Here is a 14,279-nt window from a genome sequence, read left to right as displayed (position 1 = left end):
CTTCTATTCTCCAAGCTGAGCAATGCCAACTCTCTGAGCCTTTTGTCATAGGAGAGAGGCACCAGCCCTCTGATCATCTTGGTGGCCCTCCTCTGGATCTGCTCTAACAGGTCAATGTCCTTACTGTGCAGAGGATGTTGCCTACTCCTTATAAAAATACATCAGTATTATTAAAATTTAGTGCATCAGAATTACCATGGAGTGCTTTGGAGTTTAATTATCATGCTTCCTCATTCAAAAGCTTTTTTGTGCTTTCTCACAGCTCCTGCCTTTCAATATTCTTTTTCCAACCTTCAGTCAGATGTCTAGCCAGTGGCTACGGAAATATTTTTTTATTTCCATTTTCAATGCCATTGTTTTAAAGATTCATATAAAACCCTGCAATCACAGCTTCCTTCCAAAACAATGGATATGTGGATGTAATAGCTGGAATAGATACTACTACCTTTCATCAGTAGTTTGCATTATTAGTTTAGATTTATTTAGTTAGAACAGTACTTCTTCTTCTTCTTCTTTTTAAAATTATTATTATTATTACTTTCATCATCATCATAATTATTATCATTATTACATCAATGTTTCTGGATATGAGGAATTTTCAAGCAAAAGATAGTTGATCCAATGCAGCTAAATCATTTTAATTTATGCTTACCTGGAATAGGAGTGTGAAAAACTGCAAGTGGGAGTTAAGTGACAAGTGCATAATTAGGTGCAAATTGCTTGCACATTTATAGAAAGTAAAAAAAAAATAAATATCAAATAAAGAAATAAAAGAGCTTTTGAGGAAAACTATCAATATTTAAATGCCATGACTGCCAAATAACCATTAGTCATTTTCTGTCAGGTAAAGTATAGGAGGGCATTTTTGACAGTGTCTCAGGATTAATTTAGATTTAGCCAGGATATGAAAGTAATATTTCATGAAGACTAGAGTCAGCTTTTTCACAGAGTTGTACCCATGGGTACAATAGAATGGGGTCTAAAGAGAATAAAAACTGTCTTCCAGAAATTATGTGGTTTTGGGATGGAGCCAGGAAGAGCTAAGGACCTTATGAAATACTATGCCTAGACACATAATGCAGCACTGTAAATGACACTATGAGGGCTAGACACGTATGTTAGGTTTATCAGTGCTGAGCTTTTCTGTGCCTAAATTCCCAGTCTTGGTCCATCAGCTTAATAAATCTGACTTTGAATGCCTCAAAATAGCTTTGAAAATGGAGGGAATCATTAGAAAATCACCTCCATAAGAATTAATATATCTCTGGGATACTTTATTAAACAGATGCCAATTTCTGCTAGGGAACAAGAAATATATTCTAATCCACCACGAAATTGAAAACACGCAAGTAAGATGCTGTGGTGTAATAACACAGAACAAGCAATCAATCATTGCACCTATCTAAATTTATATCCTTTCATAACAAAATAAACAAACTAGAAGACATTAAAATACAGTGAAGACTGTTTCTAAAATGTGTACACCACATAAGACACAAAGAAAAGATAATGATTCTGAAGCAAAGCCTTCATGTGATGGAAAGATGACAGAAACCTTTGCCACTGGGGTCTGTTTCATTTCAAGTCTTTCTATGGCACACCTCTACCAGATGTAAATATATTTGTACAGCCTCTTCTATGCCTGTCCTGCTGAGACTCAGCAGGATGAATACTAAGAGGTCCAAGAGTGGTGAATGAACCTTGAGAACACCAAGCTTAAGGGTATAAATCAGGGATTTTTGAAAGAGATTGGCTTTCTAACTTTGAATTCTCAGCTCTTGTAGCTACTCCCTTTACTATAAACACCAATAACCATCGCATTAAAATAAAAAGGAAGGATGGGAAGGAAAATGCAGAATTTAAAAATTATTTAGTGCTTCCTGCATAGTCATGTTTTTAAGTCCTGGCCTAAGCCACTTGGCCAAGACAATACAGGAAACCTGTGGCAGGAGCAAGAGAAGAATCTGGATTTCCTAAGCCTACTCCAGTATCAGAGCCAAGGGATGACTGTGTAAGCATTTACAGGATTTTAGGTCTTTGTGGTGAAAAACAGTGCCTGATGAAAGGTCCTGTCTTTTTCAGTGACTAGTATAATTCTGCTCTGTGAGACTTTAGAAAAACAATTTAATGGCTTCACATAGCAAAGAGAAGGGTTTGTTTGGTGTACTAAAGGAACAGTGACCATAGAAAGGACTTTGAAACCAACTAGCAGACATCATAGTAGAAACAGAAATATCACAGTATCTATGGGGAAAGCAAACGTTTTTGCTTACAAAGTTGAAGGTATTACTCTCTCACAGTTCTCCATTTTAATGGGTTTGTCAGACCAATGAGTTAACTATGTGTCAGTCCACCAGTTCATCCACGAAATCATACTGTCAATGAATAAATATGAAAGTTTTATGCTGTGTTGTTAGTTGGATTTAGCAAGTAGGAGAAATTAGGGACACGTTTTTTCTAATCATAATTCATACCCACAAATATTTGTAACCATTTTTCAGCAGGTCTAAATATATCTTCCTGAATTAGCAGGAATTTTATTTTCCACTTCTATTCCCAGAGAACCTGATCCTCATTCACTTTTCTGACTTGGAAAATAAGTTTTTCTTCTTTCACAGATTTCTTTACTCTCCTTGGCATTTCCTGCTCTGCTCTATCACATCACTCTCCACTGCTGACGTTATCCTTTGAGCTCTCAGGGGCACAAACTGATGGTGCAGTTTTATGTTCAGTTATGCAGACCTTCTTATTCTTAACTTATTCAATCAAGCATCAAAAAAATTGTTACACAGAGAAGAAAACAAAAATGAATATAGCAGTTTGTTCCCACCAAGGCCTATTCTCACTGGCACAAAGGCTGATCTGATCATATTAACTCTGATGCATGAAGCAATATTGTGCTGACTTATGAGCTCAAGGATGTAGCCAGTTATCAGGTCATATGAGAAAAATCCTAACTCCAGGGTGCAGCAGGTGAATATGCTCATGATTATGGCTTTTCTGAGTGCAAGATATAACCACATGGCCAACCTGTGATGGACAAGGTCTGTAACATTCAGCCACAGGGGAGAATAGAGATTGAGACAGTGATGCAAATGCATGAGAGGAAGCTTCAACTGCGTGGCAGCAAAAGTCAAGGGTTAGTTACGGGAGGTCGCTTGCTAGACTTGGTATAATAGGGAGCAAAAGACATCCTCATATATAGTGACATATCAGACTAGAAAGATCATTACATTACTCTCCCTTCCCCAGTCATTACCTCCTCTTCATCCTCTTCTTTCACAATGCCTACTCAGCACCTTTATAATTAATGTTTATTAATCAGCCTGCCAAAATTGAAGTAGATTAAAAAAGATTTAAACTACACACTGTAGCAGCATTGAAAAAAAAAAAGAGGGCAAATAAATGCTTTCAAAGGCTAAATCTGGGTGTTGATTAGATATCTGTGTGATCAAGAGGCCATGAAAAAATTAACCTTGTAAAAGTGGAGAATATTAAGTTATTTTCTGAAAGTTTTCATCTAAATTACTACAACACACTTTGATTCATTTTAAAGGTACAGTGAACTCCTTGTTCTCTTGAGCACCTAGAGTGTTATCGCTGCCTGTATGGAGCACCTTTGATTAGGCAGTCTGTGCTTGCATGAGTGTTTCTGTCTGTGTCAATTTGTGTGACTGTCCATGCTTACATGTGTGTATCAGATGTATACACATGTGTGCCCACAAGGAATACATGCCACTGGCTCAACCAAGGAAGTTTGACCATGGAGCTGCTGCAGCTCTGCCTCTCTCAGGCTACTGGATTCAGTGTCTCCTAACAAAGGTGACCAACACCACATAAGTAAGTGACCCAGGCAATTTGTCCATGTATTAATGTATCTCTACATTACCTATATGTTTGAAATACATCCCCATGATTAGAAATGTCATTTATATTCAACAAGACTATTCCAAGATTCAGCGAATGTGACGAATGTCTGTAACAGAGAAGCTTGTGTCACCAATGCAAATTCCCATTTTAAGACTAAATGATGCTAAAACACATCCTTGTGACTACTACAAAAATCATTTTGCTTCACTGAATCTGGACAATTACTTCCAAAAACTAGAAATCGCACAAATGTCCCTTTCTTGCTAATGGGAAGAGAATCAATGTGGCAATATTTGGGAGTCACCCTATTCTGCACAAAGCAAACAAGAGTCCTTGGAAAATGTACAGTTTCATGCGCAGTATGTAGCAGTAATATATGTGCTGATAACCATGGCATCAGCAGATTGAAATGTGGACCTTGGCTTAAGGGTTTTGTTTAATTTTGTTAAAAACTGGAATCCAGGTGTGTCTATCTGGGCATTTATTTTTAATATCACAAGACAGTTTTCTCCAGAAATTTTCAACAACTAAGCAGGATGTGATAAAAGACAAAGACTCTCAGTGTGAAAAAATCAGACATGCCTCAAGACAACAATCTTCAAAAATACAGGTTTAAACAATAGGCTTTTAAAAGTCTTCCTATAGGGACTTAGCCTAAAGAACAACATGATACAAGTGTTATTCCTGTCCTTAGGGCAGTTTAGGTATCAGTACATATGTTTTGTATTTCAACACTCCTGTGAAAAACTTATCTTGCTTATCAACAGTGCATATGGCCCAGAATTACATGTATTCATGGAAAGCTGTCTAGTTCCTGGTAATTTGCTTCATACGTTTGACAGTGCAGAGTTGTTTTCAGTGCTGTATCTAAGGCATTAAATAACCAAATAACATTAAACATCTTAACAGAAATAGGGAGAACCTGAAATGAAAACAAGTCTGATAAGTTACTAAGACTTTGAAAAAATAAAGTGTTTTACACGTGTAGCTTTTTCCTATATTTTAATTTTTTTTTTACAGAAAGTAATACCTCAGGTTTAGACAAATCTTCTTATTTAAACTACAATCCTGTTAGGTTGGGTTACAAAAATCGTAACTCAGAATGATGCAATGCTTGAAATAAATTCTACATATTTTTGCAGTAATGCAACACTTCTGGTGAAAGTAAAGAAAACACCGTCATCTTAGGTCGACATTAGATAAAAGCAAAAGTGCTGTAGTACTTTTCTAGTGACCAGTTTATGTTACAACACAAATGAGTCCTGCTGTAACTCAGAGGTAAACAGATCAGTTTGCCTGCTATCCTTCCCATAATAATAAGTCTAAGGTCCTCAAAAGCAATACACATTTGAAATCAGATTTCAAAGTACTAGTTGAAAGTGATCTTCTCTAACTTATTTAACAAATGCAGAAACTGAAACAGCAAAAGTTTTTGCTATAGTCACTATGCAGACCTGCAATAGGACTGGAAACAAACTCCAGTTCTCCTAAATCCCAGTCCAAAGCCCTGTCTTGTAGGTCTCATCACTAAACTATTTTATATAAAAGTCAGGCTTAGCAATGTAATTGAAGTCGCCAAGAGTACCATTTTCTAAGCAGTCCCATTAGCAGTGAACATCCCTGCCAAGGACTTCTGAATTCCCCTAATTCACCATATAATTCCCCTCCCATTTGGCAGAAGTGTTGAGATAATTAAGCTCCTATTATCATTATGCTAATGATGAGAGATACTTGTAATTGCTCTAAATGAAGGAAAAGTTCAAACCTGGTTTTACACCTAGAAATCTAAGACTCCTTCAAAGTGTTGCTATTGGCAGAGACAATTTTTTTTGTGTTTGTCTTTCCATAAAAGAAGTGGGGATACTCAACACAAGGTAACGAGGCAGGGAACACTGTCTCGCCTTTGCATCACTCAGCAGCTTTATCCAACACAGAAACAAGAAATTGGAAAGGAGCCAGTGTACAGCCAGAAGATTGCAAGGATCTAGTGGAGCAACTAGCTGTGAGTTTAATTGTAAAATGACTCCTTCAGCCAGACAAAAATTGTCTTCTAGACCCCACTTATTCTTATTAAGTTTCTTTTAACAGCTGTGTGAGGATCTAAATATGTGAGAAATATAGAATACTTTACTTTTGAATTACTTCTCCAGTTTCTTCTGGACAACAGTTTTCTTTTGACAGCTTCACAAGTCATAATGGATGTGACCAATGAGGAGATAAAGGCAGATATGTAATAGACAAAATATATAAGTTGTGCTTAACATTTTAGAGGTGAAAGGGGAGGTTAATAGAGTAACAAATGCTTTCAGTAACTGAATACTTGTTCAAGTTCTCACTACAGAAAGATCCAAACCAGTCATTATCATTTAAGGCAAGTGTTTTCAGTTGGACAGATGTTTCCAAAAATGTTCTTTCCAGCATGACCTGAAAGTTTGGAAAGGAATTCAGTTATTCAGGCACCTGAAATGAATCATGGTGGTTTCGTGTTGTTTGTTGGTTGCTTTTGGTATGTTTGGGTTTTTTCTTGGAACTTCAATCAAAGCAGACACTGTCACAATAATCCTGACTGGCTTGGCTCAAACATATCCTTGTCTCTGAGTTTACACACAGCATTGGGACTCCTTAAGGGGGATGCTGATGAAGTGGGTTTCCATGGCAAGGTTGTATTAGCAAGGGGTAAAAGGGACTGCAGGGGTGGCCTCTGTGAGAGGGAAGCAGGGGCTGCCCCATGGCAGGTAGAACTGGTTTCAGATGACTCCAAAACAGACCCTTGGCTCCACAAAGCTCAGCCCAGCAGCCAGGCCATTGGCACCTCTGTGAAAAAATTTAAGGGTAAAAACCACTGCATAGCAGCTGTGAGAAGGGAGTGATAAAAATGTGAGAGATATGACCCCGTAGGCACAAAGATTATTCCTGCTCCCATACTGGAGCAGTTTGTGAAGGATTGCATCTCCCATGCTGGAGTCAGAGAAGATTGTGAGGAGGAAGGGGAAGCAGAGACAAAGTGCTATAAACTGCCTGTAGACCCCATTCCCCAAAACCCTGTGTCACTTGCAGCAGGGAGGAGGAAGAAGAAGAGTCAAGAACAAAGGAATGAAGCTGAGCCTGGGAAAAGGGGGAAGTGAGGAAAGGTGGGCTTAGTTTTGTCTTTGTGTCTCACTATTCTACTCTACTTCTAAATAGCAATAAATTAAATTAATCTTCCTCAAGCTGAGTCTGTTTTGCCTGTGATGGTAATTGTTGATTGTCTTGTCTTTATGTTCACTCACAAGTTTTTCCATCATATTTTCTCCCCCTGTACTGCTGAGGAGGAAGAGTGAGGTGGTGGCTGGGTGAGGGTCTGACAGCCAGCCACTCCTAACTCACAACAGCTGGTATGGTGGGACATCAAAGCATACAGCACAGGGGACATAAAACTACAGTAGCAAAAATTCTTCCCTTGCCATTGGTTATATCTTCTCTCATACACATCTTTCAGTTTCTTGGAGCAATAAAAGTAGCTTTTTGAAATAAATACTAGAATAAATAAGGAGATCCAGGAGCTGACAGTTGCTGCATACCTGTGTAATTTTATTATCCAAAATTATGTGGGTTTGGCTGAGGCCAGCTCTATCCTAGCCCATTGCTTTCTGCCTGCAGTCTTGCAGTGAAATCTAAACGTCTCAGACAGATGTATGGCAGCAAACTGTCTTGTCAAATATTTTCTAGCTCCTATCTGCAGCCCCATGTGGATGTCTCAAACGCCTGTGGGACGTCTTGAATGGCACTTACACTTAGGCAACAATGCTAAACCCCACACAGCCCAAGGAAGTAAGACTTTTGGGTGGAGGCTCACTCTCTCTCTTCTATGTGATTAAGGTCTACTCCATTCATAGTCCATATAAGAATTGGAAAGGGGAAGCCATCCAGAAAAAATTTACATTATTATATGTTTCATCAAGATTCACATCTTACTGTTAAGTCATCAATTCAGTGTCACAGGCTTCCCATCCACCAGAATATTATGACTGAATTAATTTCATAACTGTTCACCAGTTTAGCAAAATTATCACCACTTTTCCCTTAACGATAAATGAAAACTATTTCCATATTTTCCTCCTATTCATCACTGAATTCTTGCCAAGCTTTTTTTCCCCCCATTTCTTCTCTTTGCTGGCAAGTTTTCAAGGACAGTTGAAAACAATGTTGAGAAAAATCATGATTGATCCACTCATGACTGCTGTGGCAAGAACTGCTGCACTGCAATTGCATGGGGAGACAAAGGCTGGCAGTCTTTTTATGTTTCAGCAGCCATTTAAGGCTATTAACCTTGAAGGCAACGGCAGCTGCTGACCCTAGAAGGCTGAATCTAGTTAGTGCTGAGCAAGACAGAGAAGGGCTGAGCAGCTCTAAGAGCCAGCCAGGTCAGCAGCAGAAGGGCTCAGTGCCCCAAGGGTTTGTCCCCTAACTGATGATTTCTTAAAACTGCCTGGGCTGAAATGCTGATTCTAGCAAAGTAACTTGTTCTTGCAGCTTGTTTCAGGTAGCAAAGTAAGGTGCCCTATGACTGTTAGCCCTGAGCTAACAAGTCAATTTAGGAGCTGGTCTTGAAGGGCATAAAGTACCTCAATTCAATGTGACTTCCCTGGGAGCTGATGACACATGGCACTATGTAGGGTCAGGCTCTAAGAACAAATATAAATGAAAGACTCCTCAGTTGACTTCTCACAAAGTGATGAAGTGAGGATTGGCCTGACCGATTAAAGTGATAAAGCCAGTTAAAATTTATGTTGTGATACTGAGTATTTATTGACCTGCAGCGTGTTGTAGCTGCAGATACAAGACATCTGGCAAAATTCTGTGGTGAGTAGGGACTAATCTGTAAGGGTGATAAATTTCACTGTTAATTTGGCTGAAGCAAGGCCAGAAAAGCCAAATTAATTCTGTGCTAAAGCTGTGACGACATTCAGTTTTTAAGACTAAAACGTTTAAGCTACAGTCTACAGTCTTTAACAGCTGATCAGTCCCTTAAACTAAGCCTACTGGAAAAATCTTCAGTGTTACACTTATTGAAGCCTTTATAATTTGTTTTGGGTCTTTGTTATAGGCTTCCCTTGGAGCTTTCTCTACCTGATTTTAATTAAGAATGTATCTGAGCTTGAGAAAGTAATACCTGAAACCAAAAAGAGATTTGTAATGACAACAGCACAGGAAATATTAATTTGTATTCAAAGCATGGAAGTGATGAGGTTATTGCTGGCTGGTACCCTTGATACCATAGCCATTTGGTTCAGCTCTGTACAATTCTACTGGTTGAGTTAAAGTCCCATTGTTGTTGTTATTATTGTTATTTCCAGAAAAAAGCACTTCTGGGTTTTAAATCAGATACGTGATTGAGGACTTTACCGTTTTGTTCTTTGCTGTCCCCCTCTTCCCGTTGCTACTATTGTGAGTCCAATCACTACAGGGGGAAAGAGTTTACTGAAAGGTTAGATGCTGGCCCCAGGACTCTCTGAGCTGGAATTGTCATCCTGCCTGTCCTGTGCAAAGAGGATTTTCACTGGCTGCTAACCAGTGCAGGACAGTTCGGAAACCTGTTTTCATTTCTTAATCCCACAAAAGTCCCCTTTACATAACACTACACCCCAAAACTGCATGTCTCTGAGCTGGGATTCGGGTGGTCTACCCAAGACTTCAAAGGTGTTTTGTGGGAAGGGGGAAAAAAGGAGTATGACTTTGTTCCTCATTTTGTTTTCAACATAGCTTTTCCCTAAAACCAGCAGAGAAGAGGATGTGCTGAGCCTTACATGGTGTGAAGCCACAATACTCCATCATTAATTTTACCTAAGACTTTTATGTAGTCTAATCACGGAGTAAGAGAGCAGCTGTTAAAAACATCTAGTTCTCCTTAAATTAAATGTGTTATAAATGATGATTGCTTTTCTGAATATTCTTGCAGTTATTAGTATAGCAAAGGAATTTGAAATAGTTACTGCAAAACAATACTATTAGGTTGCTTTTACTGAGTAAAAAGGAGATGATGTTATGAATTGCTTGTGCTATAACAGGAATGTTTAACATAACATAAACTCCAACATTTTTTAGCACAAACAGTGTTCTCATACACTCTTGCTCAGAAAATCTGTCAAATGAACAAGTGTGAACAGCAGTTTGAAAACAGTTAACGCTTGTGCTCACATGTTTTATTAATCACCACAAACAGATTTGAGGTCAGATAATCTCAATGAAGTATATCAATACTATTTGAAGATACAAACTTGAAAAATTACATGTCCAGTTCTGATCTCACTCAATTTTTAATAAAAATTATGATCATAAAGAGCTTTGTTGTAGTATTTTAAAATATCGTAGGACCTACTTTGCTTATATCACTTACATATTTGGTCTGGGAGACACAATTCAAAAACATGGGCTGATTCTCCTTCTACCACAAATAGTGCCACAGGAGTCTCTCTGTGACCAAGTCACTGTGTAATCCAGGGAAAACGAATCAGGGGCTCAATTCCCTCTCAGGAGGGCAGTCATCATTCTGTCTCTCCTGGCAGAGAATGTCTAACCATCTGGCTTCCAATTAAGCAAAACATACAAAAGTGCTTCTGCTGATTCCAGTTAAAGCTGATTTACCCTCCCTGCAATACTCAAAGAACTAAAGAGGAAGATGATGTTAATGAGCTGAGCACAAGACATCATGCTGGAATTTCAAATGTTTATTAGAGAAGGAATAGCATTGGGAACTGTCTTCTAAACGCATTTGAGCATTACAATAAACAGCCATTTTGTAAAATATTGAAATAGTCATTTCAAGCAAGGTCTGGAAAAGAAATCACCTCTCTTGCATAAGGTTCACCTCTGAAGCATAAGGTTAAGGGTAGTGACCTCCACCAGGGAAATGAAAGCCTCCTGCTAGGGCTATGTGAGCTACTAATGCAGTTCCAGAAAGGATTTGGATTTAAGACAGCAGCATGTCTAGTACTGCCTAGTGAGGAACATGGAGCCATGTGCTAATCTCTGGTCCTACAGTGTATAGGCAGTCCTAGCGTTTGTTGGAGTCATGATCTATTAAGAATTGAGAGCATTTCTAACCTGGCACAATCAGGGCTCTAGACAGCAATACATTTTCTTGTTCACCAAGAAGCTCATCCATAGCTGAGAAACTAGAGAAACAGGGAGAATTATTCAGCAGCATCAGAAGCAACAGGAAAAGAACTGTGTGTAAGCCTTAGCAAGGCACCTCTAAGCAGCACAGTGAGCTTGTAACAGAGCCCAGGCACATTTCGGGAACAAAGATAAGACGTTTCTGCTCAGCTAAAAGGGAACAACACTGCAAAAGTCAGACTTGGAGCCAGAAACTGCTGAAAATGCTCAATTCTGATAGTTGCCTAAACCCATTGGGATCTTGCTACACCTGAGGGGAAAATGGAGCCTGAAATGTAAGCAACAGTTGACATCTGGTTTTCCAAAGAGAAAGGATTAATGAAACCTACAATGTGTCCTTCCCACTGGTTTCCCAACCTTATCACATGGCATTAGCAAAGGAAAAGCAATAACAGAAGCAGCAATAAAATTACAGGCTGTGAGTTCTAGTAGGTCCCCTTTCCTTGCCTGCTCACTCAGGATTCCAAAGGGAGCTAGCTAAAGTTGTGTAATGGACCCATAGCAACCCACTTGGGCAGGCTGTGCTGGGGTGATGGGAGGTGTGGGAGGAAAGGAAAGCTTCCTGGGAAGTCGAGCACTGGCAGTACAGCCCACTGGGGAGGGGATGTGCGCGAGAGAGCAGACACTGGCACCCATCTGGCCACACCACCCACCCTTCAGAGCAGCTCTTGTTCCATTGTATTTGCATTGTTATAAAGCAATTTTGATAATGTTCCTGTGGTAGCATTATAATTAGATATTAATGGCATGTATTCATAAAGCATTGCACACATGTCTGCTCATAAGCATGGCTGTTGTGTAGAGGGAACTATCAATGACTCAAAGTAAAAATGTATGTAAATATGAACTGTAACAGTTTTCCCAAGACTATAAGCTGAAAGTACAGGCATGGAGTGGCTGTGGTTTATACATTCAAATTGACAGTTTCTTATACAAAATAATGTAAAACTGAATAGAAGCTGCTGTGTTTTCCTGGTCTGACCAGACTATCGCAAACCTTTCTGTGAATTCAAGCTCCCCTTAGAGCAGCTAGTCTGAAACTTCAGCTGATTTTTTTAAGCTTCTCAAACTGTATTTTTCATGTTTGATCCCTCAGAGTGACTGAACTGACACTTCTGAAATTTTGCATTAATACTTGTTTCTAAGCTTGTCAAGCATGAGAAGAAAGAGAGACTTATCACTAGAGTGAAGCAGAGCCTTATCCCCCAGCTGTATCACTAGAGCATGATGAATTGGTGTTTAACAAAATTCCTTAATGCTTCAGGCAATGACACAATTAAATCTGAGTTTTACTTTTCCTTTTCCTTTGTACTGTACAAGTATGAAACTTAGAAATAGCTATAACTGTTATGTTATCCCTAATCCCCAGTGGATGGAGCCTTAGCGAGATATGACTATATGTAAAATTTTATGTATTGGATTGTTCTGGGACAGTCTAAAGGTCTAAGAAGAAAAGTGAACTCTCCAGGTTTGAAGAAAATAATGCTTGAAAATATTATCTTTCCTTATATTCTTAGAATCATAGAAAGGTTTGGACTGGAAGGCAGCTTCTGAAAGATAATCTAGCCCAATCTCACATCATCTAGTCCAACTAGGCAAGCTGTGCCAAAATATCTTCAGTAGATTCACTAGTCTTTAATTCAAGGGTCTTTTTTTCTCTCTCTTTTAAGCATTTGGTATTGGCTGCTGTTGAAAATAGCATACTGAATGAGATAATACATGTTTCTCTGTTCCCTTTTTTGAGAGGAAAAAGAAAAAAAGGATTTAGGGAGTGGCAGTGACTTGCATTCAAATAAGGATGATGTATCTGTCCCAGTAATAAATTACTTTTATGATGTACTGCATAGTTAAAGCAGCATAAAAAAATGGCTTGGGTACTTCCGAATGTGTAGATCTGTGTAGTCAAATGCAATCCTTGTCTCCAAAGAAAGTATACACTTCTAACTCATTTGGTTTTGAAGGATATGAGAACAGTAACAAGCTGTTAACCATGAAGTTCTTTTTCACTATCCACCTGGTTAAGTAATACATTTGACAATACTTTCCAATAGTGTATCATTTCTAAAATTAAAACCACAGCTAAAATCAAATGAAAATATCATTAAATTGACACAGAGCAAAATAAAAATGGCTCACTATCAAACAATAAACTTAATCATTATTAGTTAAACTTAGCTAAAAATATGGAATAAAAAACCAATTTCTTTACAATCCGAAGACATAGCTACTTTTATTGATCAGTTACAAAAACCCCAAAATGATAGTAAATCTAATATTAAATGTTGTGTTTTCATATTCAGTCTACTATTGTGTAAAGGATTGCTGCACCTGTAGAGAGCAAACCAAGTTAAGTTTAATAACAACTGTATACACAGTTGTATTTAAATAGGTGTAATTAAATAGACATTAATAATGAACAGTTGAGAAAGTCATATAGAATTACAACAGTCTGTTATTTGGCTCCTTTACTTTTGGTTTTATAGGGATTCCGGGATTCCTGTTGAATAAGGACAATACTTACATAGAATGTAAATGAAAGTGAAAATATTTCAGGACTAAAACCTGTTTCTCACTCACTCATATTTATGTGTTTGCAGCTCTGTCTGACAGAAACTCTACATTAAGTGTTGGAGAAGCCATCATCTACAGATTATTTTCTCTTCTAGTGTTTCAAACGCAGAGGTAACTCCCTCTCCCTCTAACATCTTTATAAAGACTTTGACTGGCCACTGAAGATTAAAATTAGGTTAAAAGTCACTGGAGCAGGTGTACTGTTTCTGATTTGAAACAAAGTTTACATTTCTGCAAGACTATTGTCTTTTTTGTTTGGATTTTACATATTTCATAGGAAAGCCTCCAGGAGTACATTAAGAAACATGACAATCCTTTGTCACTCATAGTACTTTGAGGAAGAAATTGTATGTTTAGTGTAATGTTTTGTTCATTTAAAAAGGATGTATGCCTACTGCTTGTGCTCTTTGATTTTATTGTTATACAGTACTGCATTTTTACATCTGACAAGAAGGTTATGAAAGTCAGAACTAAACTTTAAAGGTTTTGCCCTGAAGGTAAATCTCAATACATATTTTCCAAGGATTTGTATATGGTTGCCTTCTTGCCCTTGGGAAACACCAGTAAGGAGCTGTAGGACTCAGAATTGGAGGCACTTTCTTTCTGGCAAATACACAAGATCAGAGTGCAGCCATTTCATATCAGCTGAAGTTTTCCCGGTTTATTTTAAAACTTTTCTCAGG

This window comes from Chiroxiphia lanceolata, chromosome 6, assembly GCF_009829145.1.
Source record: "Chiroxiphia lanceolata isolate bChiLan1 chromosome 6, bChiLan1.pri, whole genome shotgun sequence".
Lineage (NCBI taxonomy): Eukaryota > Metazoa > Chordata > Aves > Passeriformes > Pipridae > Chiroxiphia > Chiroxiphia lanceolata.
This window is presented reverse-complemented; position numbering follows the sequence as displayed.